Source organism: Bufo bufo, chromosome 2, assembly GCF_905171765.1.
Source record: "Bufo bufo chromosome 2, aBufBuf1.1, whole genome shotgun sequence".
NCBI lineage: Eukaryota > Metazoa > Chordata > Amphibia > Anura > Bufonidae > Bufo > Bufo bufo.
This window is the reverse complement of record NC_053390.1, coordinates 462836418-462849723: the sequence shown is the minus strand read 5'-3', so window position 1 is coordinate 462849723 and position 13306 is coordinate 462836418. Positions and strand designations below refer to the sequence as shown.

At 47.3% G+C, this 13306-nt stretch overlaps 1 protein-coding gene across 1 annotated transcript in view; it reads right to left on the bottom strand.

The window, feature by feature from the left end:
• Window positions 1–13306, bottom strand: part of DOT1L (DOT1 like histone lysine methyltransferase) — a 144096-nt gene that overhangs the window by 109822 nt on the left and 20968 nt on the right.

Sequence of the window (13306 nt, the reverse complement as noted above, 5' to 3'; positions counted from 1 at the left end):
AAATGGACCGAAATTTTTGCAAAAAAATGAAATTTTTCACTTTCCGTTGTAAAATTTTTCAAATATAACTACATTTCTATATCCATTTTTTCTCTAAATTTATTGTTCTACATGTCTTTGATAAAAAAAAATGCAATAAGTGTATATTTATTGGTTTGGGTAAAAGTTATAGCGTTTACAAACTATGGTGCAAAAGTGTGAATTTACGCACTTTGACTTTCTGAACACCTGTCATGTTTCCTGAGGTTCTACAATGCCCAGACAGTAGAAACACCCCACAAATTACCCCATTTCAGAAAGTAGACACCCTAAGGTATTCGCTGATGGGCATAGTGAGTTCATGGAAGTTTTTATTTTTTATCAAAAGTTAGCGGAAAATGTTTTTTTTTTTTTTTTCTTACAAAGTCTCATAATCCACTAACTTGTGCCAAAAAATTACATTTTACATGAACTCACCATACCCCTCACAGAATACCTTGGGGTGTTTTTCTAAAATGGGGTCACTTGTGGGGTATTTATACTGCCCTTGCATTTTAGGGGCCCTAAAGCGTGAGAAGTAGTTTGGAATCCAAATGCGTAAAAAATGCCCTGTGAAATCGTAAAGATTCTCATTGGAATTTGGGCCCCTTTGCGCACCTAGGCTGCAAAAAAGTGTCACACATGTGCTATCGCCGTACTCAGAAGAAGTAGGGCAAAGTGTTTTGAGGTGTATTTTTACATATACCCATGCTGGGTGAGAAATCTCTGTAAAAGACAACTTTTCCAATTTTTTTATACAAAGTTGTCATTTTACAGAGATTTCTCACACACAGTATGGGTATATGTAAAAATACACTCCAAAACACATTGCCCTACTTCTGAGTACGGCGATACCACATGTGCGACACTTTTTTGCAGTCTAGGTGCGCAAAGGGGCCCAAAATTCCAATGGAGTATCTTTTAGGAGGGCATTTTTAGGCATTTGGATTCCAGACTTCACACTTTAGGGCCCCTAAAATGGCAGGGCAGTATAAATACCCCACAAGTGACCCCATTTTAGAAAGAAAACACCCCAAGGTATTCCGTGAGGGGCATGGCGAGTTCATAGAAGTTTTTTTTTTTGGCACAAGTTAGCGGAAATTGATTATTTTTTCTCACAAAAGTCTCCCTTTCAGCTAACTTGTGACAAAAAGTTCAATCTTTCATGGACTCAATATGCCCCTCAGCGAAATACCTTGAGGTGTCTACTTTCCGAAATGGGGTCGTTTGTGGGGTGTGTTGTGTTTACTGTTCTGGCATTTTGGGCGGGGCTAAATTGTGAGCAACCCTGTAAAGCCTAAAGGTTCTCGTTGGACTTTCGGCCCCTTTATGCACCTAGGCTGCAAAAAAGTGTCACACATGTGGTATCGCTGTACTCAGGAGAAGTAGGGCAATGTGTTTTGGGGTGTATTTTTACATATACCCATGCTGGGTGAGAGAAATATCTCTGTAAAATGACAACTTTGTATAAAAAATGGGAAAAGTTGTCTTTTACAGAGATATCTCACACAGTATTGGTATATGTAAAAATACACCCCAAAACACATTGCCCTACTTCTCCTAAGTACGGCGATACCACGTGTGACACTTTTTTGCAGCCTAGGTGCGCAAAGGGGCCCAAATTCCAATGAGAATCTTTACGATTTCACAGGGCATTTTTTACGCATTTGGATTCCAAACTACTTCTCACGCTTTAGGTTCCCTAAAATGCCAGGACAGTATAAATACCCCACAAGTGACCCCATTTTGGAAAGAAGACACCCCAAGGTATTCCGTGAGGGGCATGGCGAGTTCCTAGAATATTTATTTTTTGGCACAAGTTAGCGGAAAATTATTATATATATTTTTTTCTCTGACAAAGTCTCATATTCCACTAACTTATGACAAAAAATAAAATTTTACATGAACTTGCATGCCCCTCACGAAATACCTTGGGGTGTCTTCCCAAAATGGGGTCACATGTGGGGTATTTATACTGCTCTGGCATTTTAGGGGACCTAAAGCGTGAGAAGAAGTCTGGAATATAAAGGTCTAAAAATTTGTACGCATTTGGATTCCGTGAGGGGTATGGTGAGTTCATGTGAGATTTTATTTTTTGTCACAAGTTAGTGGAATATGAGACTTTGTAAGAAAAAAATAAATAAAATAAATCTATTTCCACTAACTTGCCATGCCCCTCAAAAGTGATCTTAATAGCGCCGCAGCGATTTTACAGTGTTTTTGCAGCGATCAGAAAAAAAAACAAATTTCTGTCACTGCGGTGGGGCGGACTGAGCGCAAGTGTGCGCACAAGATCAGGCCAGATCGGGCGAACACTGCGTTTTTGGTAGAGCCTATTGAACATGTCCTATTCTTGTCCGCAATTGAGGACAAGAAAGGGGATTTTCTATATAGTTCTGGCAATGTGCAGATCCGCAAAATGCGGAATGCGGATCCCCGGTGTCCGTGTTTTGCGGATCCCCGGTGTCCGTGTTTTGCGGATCCCCGGTGTCCGTGTTTTGCGGATCCCCGGTGTCCGTGTTTTGCGGATCCCCGGTGTCCGTGTTTTGCGGATCCCCGGTGTCCGTGTTTTGCGGATCCCCGGTGTCCGTGTTTTGCGGATCCCCGGTGTCCGTGTTTTGCGGATCCCCGGTGTCCGTGTTTTGCGGATCCCCGGTGTCCGTGTTTTGCGGATCCCCGGTGTCCGTGTTTTGCGGATCCCCGGTGTCCGTGTTTTGCGTTCAATGACAGGGGGGTGATCAGGAAGTCTATATGGGGTGATCAGGAGTTAATAAGTGACAGGGGGGGGGGGGGGTGTAGTGTAGTGTGGTGATTGGTGCTACTTTACAGAGCTGCCTGTGTCCTCTGGTGGTCGATCCAAGCAAAAGGGACCACCAGAGGACCAGGTAGCAGGTATACCAGACACTTAACAAAACAGCGTCTGATATACCTTTCAGGGGTTAAAAAATAAAAATAAATCAGATATACAGCCTGCCAGCGAATGATCGCCGCTGGCAGGCTGTAGATCAGCTAGTTTACCTTCCGATCCTGTGAACGCGCGTTCACAGGAAATCTTGCATCTCGCGAGATGACGCGCCGATGCGTCCAAGAGGAACAAACCGACTGCCCGCAGGACGCATCCCTTCGTTAGGCGGTCGGGAGGAGGTTAATAAAGGCCAATTGAAAATATGATTTTAGCCCAAAAAATAAATAAAATAGTATAATGCAATAAAACAAAAATTGCATCCATAGGTGCACATAGCCTTTAAATCAGAATAACGTAATCTTACCTGGACATTATGATATCCCATATTTAAAGGGGTTATCCCACTTTGCGTTTTTATACTTACCTGCTGACACCGCGCGTTCACTTCCTGGATTCTGGCTGGGGGCGGGCTTCATCTTGATTGAAGTCTTCTCCCGGCTGGGCCGCGCACTGGACTGAACGCGCATGCGCCATGTGACTTATTTCTGGCCAGTATAGTACAGAGCCGGCGTGCGTGTTCGCAGCTCTGTACTATTCTGGCAGGGAAGAAGTCACCGTCGCGCATGCGCGGCAGCGTGCGCATTCAGGACAGCGAGTGGCCCGGCCGGGAGAAAAGGAGGAGTCTTCTGGGCAAGCGCGACCATCGGGATTTTGCAGAAGAGCGGTGGTCGTAACCAGGGGAGACCGAGTCACAACAATAAGGTAAGTGGGGATGAATTTTATCCTAATCGGTGGGAATTTGTTAATAAAGTATATTTACAAAAATGATCACTGTCAAATCATTAACAGATTTAACAGTGATCATTATGATGGGATAACCCCTTTAACTATGTAGACAGGTGATGATGTAAACAAGGTAATGGTTGTCCCAGGCTGTGAGCTCTGCGCTGCGATTGGCCAGCGCTACAGCCTGGGAGGAGACGCCCAGGAGAACAAGGGCAGTCTACGCCCAATATAACCAAGTCCCTGAAGATACCGGAGGACATAGCGGGAGAACGGAGCGGCACCCAGGGATAATAGTAAATGCAGTGAGATCCCTGGGCGCCGCTGTACATATCATGATACTAGGGTTGTTGCGGGTATCGAAATTTCGATACCCAATCGATACTTTTGTCCCGGTATCGATACGATACCGGGATTTCCGTTTTTTCGATACTGGGCTGCGCTTCTGCGCAGTCTAGTATCTCTGAACATGAGCGCGCTGCTATCGGCGCGCTCATGTTCTCTCTCAGCAGCACGGGGAGAAGGAAGCTGTCCTCCCTCCCCCTGTGCTGCTGCCGCTGCCACCAATGAGAAGAGAGGGGCGGCAATGAGAAGAGAGGGGCGGAGGAGGGGCGGCAATGAGAAGAGAGGGGGTGGAGGAGGGGCGGCAATGAGAAGAGAGGGGCGGAGGAGGGGCGGGCGCACTGCGCCACCAATGATAGGATTACTATCGGAGCGATGGGAGGAGACATCAGCTTCACTAGTGGGCGTTCCTTTTCCCTGCGCTGCGATTGGACAGCGCTACAGCCAGGGAGAAGGAACGCCCACTAGTGAAGCTGATGTCTCCTCCCATCGCTCCGATAGTAATCAGCAGCATGTGGAGCAGGAGAGGAGACAGTAATGGGGCACTGCGGGCGAACGGAGCGGCGCCCAGGACTAAATGGTGAGTGCTGAGACATCGCTGGGCGCCGCTCTGTGTGGCCTAATAGTGAAAGTCTGGACTCATATACAGTAGTCAGTCTTTAACACATACAGGAGGCGGGTGCCGGCAGCAGAATCGCATTGCCGGCACCCTGCCCCTGACAGGGAGCTGCGATCAGCGGCAGTTAACTGCCGCTGATCTGCTAGTACCCGCCTCCTGTATAAAGGGGTAAAATCATTGGTGGTGCAGTGTGCCCCCCCCCTCAATCCCCCCATCCCATTAAAATCATTGGTGGCACAGTGTGCCGGCCCCTCTCAACCCTCCAGTATTAAAATCATTGGTGGCAGTGGCCACAGGGACCTCTCCACTCCCCCTCATTGGTGGTGCAGTGGCAGCTTCTGATCGGAGCCCCAGCTGTGTAAGCCTGGGGATCCGATCGGTTACCATGGCAGCCAGGACGCTACAGAAGCCCTGGTTGCCATGGTAACATCCCTGATGCTGTGTGCACAAAGCACAGAGCAGCAGGGACAGTGTGGAGTTAGGGTTGTTGCGGGTATCGAAATTTCGATACCCAATCGATACTTTTGTCCCGGTATCGATACGATACCGGGATTTCCGTTTTTTCGATACTGGGCTGCGCTTCTGCGCAGTCTAGTATCTCTGAACATGAGCGCGCTGCTATCGGCGCGCTCATGTTCTCTCAGCAGCACGGGGAGAAGGAAGCAGTCCTCCCTCCCCCTGTGCTGCTGCCGCTGCCACCAATGAGAAGAGAGGGGCGGAGGAGGGGCGGCAATGAGAAGAGAGGGGGTGGAGGAGGGGCGGCAATGAGAAGAGAGGGGCGGAGGAGGGGCGGGCGCACTGCGCCACCAATGATAGGATTACTATCGGAGCGATGGGAGGAGACATCAGCTTCACTAGTGGGCGTTCCTTCTTCCTGCGCTGCGATTGGACAGCGCTACAGCCAGGGAGAAGGAACGCCCACTAGTGAAGCTGATGTCTCCTCCCATCGCTCCGATAGTAATCAGCAGCATGTGGAGCAGGAGAGGAGACAGTAATGGGGCACTGCGGGCGAACGGAGCGGCGCCCAGGACTAAATGGTGAGTGCTGAGACATCGCTGGGCGCCGCTCTGTGTGGCCTAATAGTGAAAGTCTGGACTCATATACAGTAGTCAGTCTTTAACACATACAGGAGGCGGGTGCCGGCAGCAGAATCGCATTGCCGGCACCCTGCCCCTGACAGGGAGCTGCGATCAGCGGCAGTTAACTGCCGCTGATCTGCTAGTACCCGCCTCCTGTATAAAGGGGTAAAATCATTGGTGGTGCAGTGTGCCCCCCCCCCTCAATCCCCCCATCCCATTAAAATCATTGGTGGCACAGTGCGCCGGCCCCTCTCAACCCTCCAGTATTAAAATCATTGGTGGCAGTGGCCACAGGGACCTCTCCACTCCCCCTCATTGGTGGTGCAGTGGCAGCTTCTGATCGGAGCCCCAGCTGTGTAAGCCTGGGGCTCCGATCGGTTACCATGGCAGCCAGGAAGCCCTGGTTGCCATGGTAACATCCCTGATGCTGTGTGCACAAAGCACAGAGCAGCAGGGACAGTGTGGAGTCCTATTCACCCTGATAGAGATCTATCAGGGTGAATAGGAAAAGGGATGAAAGATCCCAGGTTCTAGCCCCTAAGGGGGGAAATAGTTATTAAATAAAAAGTGAAAAAAAAAAAAACACTAATATGAAGTATAAATCACCCCCCTTTTCCCAATTTCACATATAAAATATATAAATAAACATATTACATCGCCACGTCAGAAAAGTCCAAACTATTAAAATATAAAAAAAAAATCTAGGTGGTGAATGCCGGAACAGAAAAAATAAAATAAAAACTGCGCGATTCGCCATTTTTAAAAATGAGGAATGCACGTGGCTTTTTTTGTTTATTTTTTTCGCGTGGTATCGAATGGTATCGAGTATCGCAATACTTTTTCATGGTATCGAAACCGAATCAAAAATTTGGTATCGCAACAACTCTACATGATACTTCGTTCTGAATTTTTTGCCAGATGAAAGGTCCTCTTTAAACATTTACTTTCATTGGTGGCACAGTGTGCCCGGCGCCTCTCTACTCATTGGTGGCAGCGGCACAGGGGAGAGGGAGAGACTGCTTCCTTCTCCCCTGTGCTGCTGAGGAGAACACTGAGCACGCTGACAGCAGCGGGCTCATTGTTTTCAGATACTAGATGGCGCAACAACGAAGCCTAGTATCGAAAAAAGGCAAATCCTGGTATCGAGGTCGATACCAGGCAAAAGTATTGATTGGGTATTGAAAATTCGAAACAACCCTACAGCAAACAACGTAAAAAAAATGAGACCCAAACAATGCAACACTTGCAATTTTATCTCATTTCACCCCACAAATATTTTAAAATTTCTAAGGGAATGTCCCCATCATCCTCACGAAGGACTTTTCCTCCCATCAAATAACAGATCCCAGATGAAAATTACTAAAACGGATGTAAAATAAGCGCAACGGATGCTCCAAATAAAAGAACCAGTTTTTTATTTTCTATTCTGATGAATCAAAACAGAGAACTAAACAGAGATGTAAACCTACTCTTAACACATTACATAATGAAGAGAAAAAATAAATAAAGTTATGGCACCTGGAAGGTGGGCACTGGCCAACAGGAAGAAGTTAACTCCTTTTAACTGGTTTGTGGAGGCATCTCTGCAGAGGGGCTGCCATGTGCATCCCACACACACTGGTTTTAATTATTTTTTCTTTAATCTTTGACGCAGTTTGATAGAAAAAAAAAAACAAGTCTCGCCAGACAATCAGAGGCGAAAAAGAGAGAGGGAGGAAGAAACGCGGGCAGAATGTCTAAAGGGTGAGACAGCAGCTACAGACACGATTCTCAGTCGTAGGCTGCTGCAGGTGACATTCAACGTTCTGCATTGGGTACAGATGACTCACTAGGCTGTCTGATAGAGCCTGACTAATGTACTGTGTGTCATCACAAAACTACCCGTTGCTTAAATCAAGTTTTATTCTTAACCAGTTCAAGACCAGTCCGTTAGACAACACCCCCCCCCCCTTTTTCCTGACCAGACCCATTTTTTATTTTTAGTACATTCTTGGAAGTCATAACTTCATTTGGCTATGTACATGTACCTAAATTCACCTTTATTTGGTGATACATAGGACTTTATGTAGGGCTAGAAGCTGCAATGGCTTTTTTTTTTATGTTTTATTTTACATTTTGAGCTGACCTAATGGTCATAGAGGAGCTTACCATGAGCTACAGACACAATGGACAGGAATGGACCACTTAGGGGAGAGAGTTTTCTAGGCATGCTCTGTGACTTGTGCAGAGGTCAGGAAGGAGTAAAATAGCTGTGATATCACCTATTGTGAATGGGGTCTTATCTATATATAGAGGTGATATCTGTCACTAATCTTGCCTGTAATGATAAGCAGATGGCTGCAGTAAAGTGCTCTGTATATATCAAAGAGTGGCAACTATTACGCTTAGTGGCCATCGTAAAATCTGCAGGATTTTTTAGTTTTTTTTTTAATACATTTAATTTCTAGAAATTTAAAAAACACCACAAATTCTTTAAAAATATGTTTAACATAAAGACATGATTTAAACAATATGTCATTTCTGATAAAAAAAATTCCCTATGCCTGACAGCATAGCTGATCTGTGCAGATACCCGCTCCCAGTAATCACATGCTGATCTGTATGTAGAACGCTCATTGAGCTTTGTGTATACAGCAATGGAGAAGGCAAGGATGGTAAGCAGCTACACAATTAGTCTACAGCTACCTTTTCAAGGACATTCAGAAACATCTTTGTAAATTTATATGCTGACCACCCAGATTAATTTTATGGGTGATTTTTTACTATATTTAAAAAGGGATACGTCCGTTGGAAAGGGGTATAATCTATACAAAGATCATATCTGTCATTGTAATTCTGCCTGTAGCGACAATGTGACTGCTACTAAATGTTACCTGTACAGAACATTAAGTCCCAAAACATGATCATCTAGTAGCCAGGGCAAAAATTTTACATTTTGCAAATACCTAGAAATTATATGAAAGGGAAACGTCCTTTAACCCTAAGGATACCATAAATTAAAACTATGCCAAAATAGCCATTTTCTGGTCACTTAGCCTCACAAAAAGTTTAAGTGTAAGTTTTTTTTCATTATAACCATTTTATAACGGAAAGCCATAACAGAATCCAGAACGCAGATGTGAACCCACCCTAAGCCTTAAGATCCTAAAAAAATAAAATTACATTAACAAAATCATGTTAACATAAAGCAGACATCTGGGGAATGTTGACTGATAACTATTTTATGAGGAAATACTATGTTTGAAAAGCAGAAAAATTCTAATTTAGCAAATTGTGAATTTTTCAACATTTTTGGATTAATTTATAAATAAATAAAGGTCAAATATGTCAACTCAAATTTACCACTGTCATGAAGTACAATGTGTCACGAGAAAAATCTCAGAATGGCTTGGATAAGGCTACTTTCACACTTGCGGCAGAGTGATCCAGCAAATCGTATGGCAATTCTTTTCCACATTTTTACCGGTCTGCGCATGCGCAGACAGGAAGGCCGGACCCGGCACTAATGCATTCCTATGGAAAAAAATGCAGAATCTGGCATTTAGGCAAGTCTTCGGTTTTTTGGGCCGGGGACAAAACCGCAGCGTGCTACGGTTTTATCTTTTGCCTGATCAGTCAAAATGACTGAACTGAAGACATCTTGAACTGATTACTCCCCATTCAGAATGCATGAAGAAGTAACTGATCAGTTCTTTTCCGGCATTGAGCCCTTTTGACGGAACTCCATGCCGGAAAAGAAAAACGCTAGTGTGAAAGTACTCTAAGTAAAAGCGCTCCAAAGTTATTACCACATAAAGTGACATGTCAGATTTGCAAAAAAATCGCCCTGGGATTTAAGGTGAAAAGTGGTTTGGTACTTAAGGGGTTAAACATTTTTTATTTTTTTTTTAAGGCTACTTTCACACCTGCGTTTTGTGAGATCCGTTTCAGGGCTCTCACAAACTGTTCAAAACTGTTCAGTTCAGCCCCAATGCATTCTGAATGGATAAGGATCCGTTCAGAATGCATCAGTTTGGCTGTGTTTGGTCTCCGTTCCGCTTTTGAGGCGGACATCAAAACGCTGCTTGCAGCGTTTTGGTGACCGCCTGATGATGCGGAGCCAAACGGATCCGTCCGGACTCACAATTGAAGTCAATGGGGACGGATCCGTTTGTCCTGCCATCGCTATGACACGGATCCGTTAGAAACCGTTCACGTCTGTAGGATTCCTTGGGTGGATAAGTTCAAGTACTTGGGATTGTACATAACACCTAGATTGCTGGATTTTGAAGGTCTTAACTTGACTCCTCTGCGTGCTGCTTTTAGACTCAAGGTGAGGACTTGGTGTAGGCTCTTTCTGTCCATAGTGGGTAGAGTAAATCTGTTAAAAATGGTAATGATGCCTCAGCTGCTCTATGTACTCAATAATGCCCCAGTTTGGATCCCGTTAGATAGGTTTAAGAGAATACACTATGTTCAGGGATCTCATTTGGAAATATGGCCAGGCGAGGATCAAACAGAGACGCTGCAGTACCCCAAAACAGAGGGGGGTTTGGCAGTCCCGAATGCCTGGATTTATTTTTTGGCCTCTCAGTGCCAGCACTTTAAGGCTGGATTGACTTTCAGTCGCCGGATGTGACAGGCAACATACTGCAGCACTGGTTGGGGGGTGGGGGTGTGTGTGTGTGTGTCTGGAACAGTGGGGGCTGCCTTTATTTATGGGGGCTACTGGCACTGGAATGGGGGGGGCTGCTGGCACTGGAGTGTGGAGGTTGCTGGCACTCGTGGAAGGTGGTTGGAACTGTGGGGTCTGCTGGCACTGCGGGGGATGTGTATGGCTGGAATTGGGGGCTCTGCTGGCACTGCAGGGGTGTTTGTGGCTGGAACTGTACGGGGCTTCTAGCACGGGGGGGTGTGGCTGGATTTGGGGGGTCTGCTGGCACTGGAGTGTGGAGGTTGCTGGCACTCGTGGAAGGTGGCTGGAACTGTGGGGTCTGCTGGCACTGCAAGGATGTTTGTGGCTGGAACTGTGGGGGCTTCTGGCACTGGGGGGGGGGGGCTGCTGGCACTGCAGGGGTGTGTGTGGCTGTAACTGGGGGGGCTACTGGCATTGGGGAGGCTGAGGGCACTGTGGGAAGGTTGTTTGGAACTGGGGGCTGATATCACTGTGGGGGGCTGCTGGCACTATGCGGGGCTGCTGTCTCTGAGGGGTGATTATGGCAGTTGGGGGGATTATGGCTCCTGTCGGATTAATTTTTTTAATAATTTTATTATTAGGTCGTCAAAAAAAACAAACAAATTTTTAGAAAGTTCTGCGGTGGGCAAGCACCAATCTTTTAAAAAGTAAGTATTAAAAAGAATTAAAAAAATTTTGTTGATATATGAGGAAATAGTGCTCTAAACAAGTTCCTTTAACGCAGTGCTTCTCAATTATTTTCTGTCATGCCCCCCCCCCTAGGAAGAAGAAAACATTTCGCGCGACTGTAAATAGTATCATTTGTCTATAAAATCGTTATAAGTACACCTCTGCATAACACTGTATCCTTATTAACGTATAAGAGAATAAAAAAAGAAAGAAATGTGGATCGGACACACACTTATGGGGGGGGGATCTGTGGATGACGGACACTCATGGGGGGGGGGGGGGATCTGTGGATGACGAACACTTATGGGGGGGATCTGTGGATGACGGACACTTATGGGGGGGGATCTGTGGATGACGGACACTTATGGGGGGGATCTGTGGATGACGGACCCTTATGGGGGGATCTGTGGATGACGGACACTTATGGGGGGGATCTGTGGATGACGGACACTCATGGGGGGGGGGGGATCTGTGGATGACGAACACTTATGGGGGGATCTGTGGATGACGGACACTTATGGGGGGATCTGTGGATGACGGACACTTATGGGGGGATCTGTGGATGACGGACACTTATGGGGGGGGATCTGTGGATGACGGACCCTTATGGGGGGATCTGTGGATGACGGACCCTTATGGGGGGATCTGTGGATGACGGACCCTTATGGGGGGATCTGTGGATGACGGACACTTATGGGGGGGATCTGTGGATGACGGACACTTATGGGGGGGATCTGTGGATGACGGACACTTATGGGGGGGATCTGTGGATGACGGACACTTATGGGGGGGATCTGTGGATGACGGACACTTATGGGGGGATCTGTGGATGACGGACACTTATGGGGGGATCTGTGGATGACGGACACTTATGGGGGGATCTGTGGATGACGGACACTTATGGGGGGATCTGTGGATGACGGACACTTATGGGGGGATCTGTGGATGACGGACACTTATGGGGGGATCTGTGGATGACGGACACTTATGGGGGGGATCTGTGGATGACGGACACTTATGGGGGGGGATCTGTGGATGACGGACCCTTATGGGGGGATCTGTGGATGACGGACCCTTATGGGGGGATCTGTGGATGACGGACACTTATGGGGGGGGATCTGTGGATGACGGACACTCATGGGGGGGGGGGGGATCTGTGGATGACGAACACTTATGGGGGGATCTGTGGATGACGGACACTTATGGGGGGATCTGTGGATGACGGACACTTATGGGGGGATCTGTGGATGACGGACACTTATGGGGGGATCTGTGGATGACGGACACTTATGGGGGGATCTGTGGATGACGGACACTTATGGGGGGGGATCTGTGGATGACGGACCCTTATGGGGGGATCTGTGGATGACGGACCCTTATGGGGGGATCTGTGGATGACGGACCCTTATGGGGGGATCTGTGGATGACGGACACTTATGGGGGGGGATCTGTGGATGACGGACACTTATGGGGGGGATCTGTGGATGACGGACACTTATTGGGGGGATCTGTGGATGACGGACACTTATGGGGGGATCTGTGGATGACGGACACTTATGGGGGGGATCTGTGGATGACGGACACTTATGGGGGGGATCTGTGGATGACGGACACTTATGGGGGGATCTGTGGATGACAGACACTTATGGGGGGATCTGTGGATGACGGACACTTATGGGGGGATCTGTGGATGGCACTGTTACAGGGGGATCTGTGGCTGGCACTGTTATATATGTGCCATCCACAGACCCCCCACCCCATAACAGTGCCATCCACAGTGCCCCCCCAGCCCATAACAGTGCCATCCACAGACCCCCACCCCTTAACTGTGCCCGCCGCCGCCGTTTAAAGTTATTAAACATGCCCCCCTCACTCCTAATAGTACCATATATCTTCTGTATAATGCCGGCAGGCGGGCCGGCGCGTCCCTCAGTGACGTCACTTGTCTGCGCCACCTGCTTCATTCATAAAGCAGGCGGCGCAGGCACGTGACATCACTGAGGGACGCGCCGGCCGCCCGGCCTGCATTATACAGAAGAAATTCGCACACCCCAAAGGCCGGCCCTGAACGAGCCCCCCTTCACGGAGCCTGGCGCCCCCCCCTGGGGGGCGCGCCCCACTATTTGAGAAAAACACTGCTTTAACGTTATCTGCATTTTGTCTGGTATTATGTTGCGTACAGATGTCATTAAAAAAAAAGCAAAGCATTGATTGGA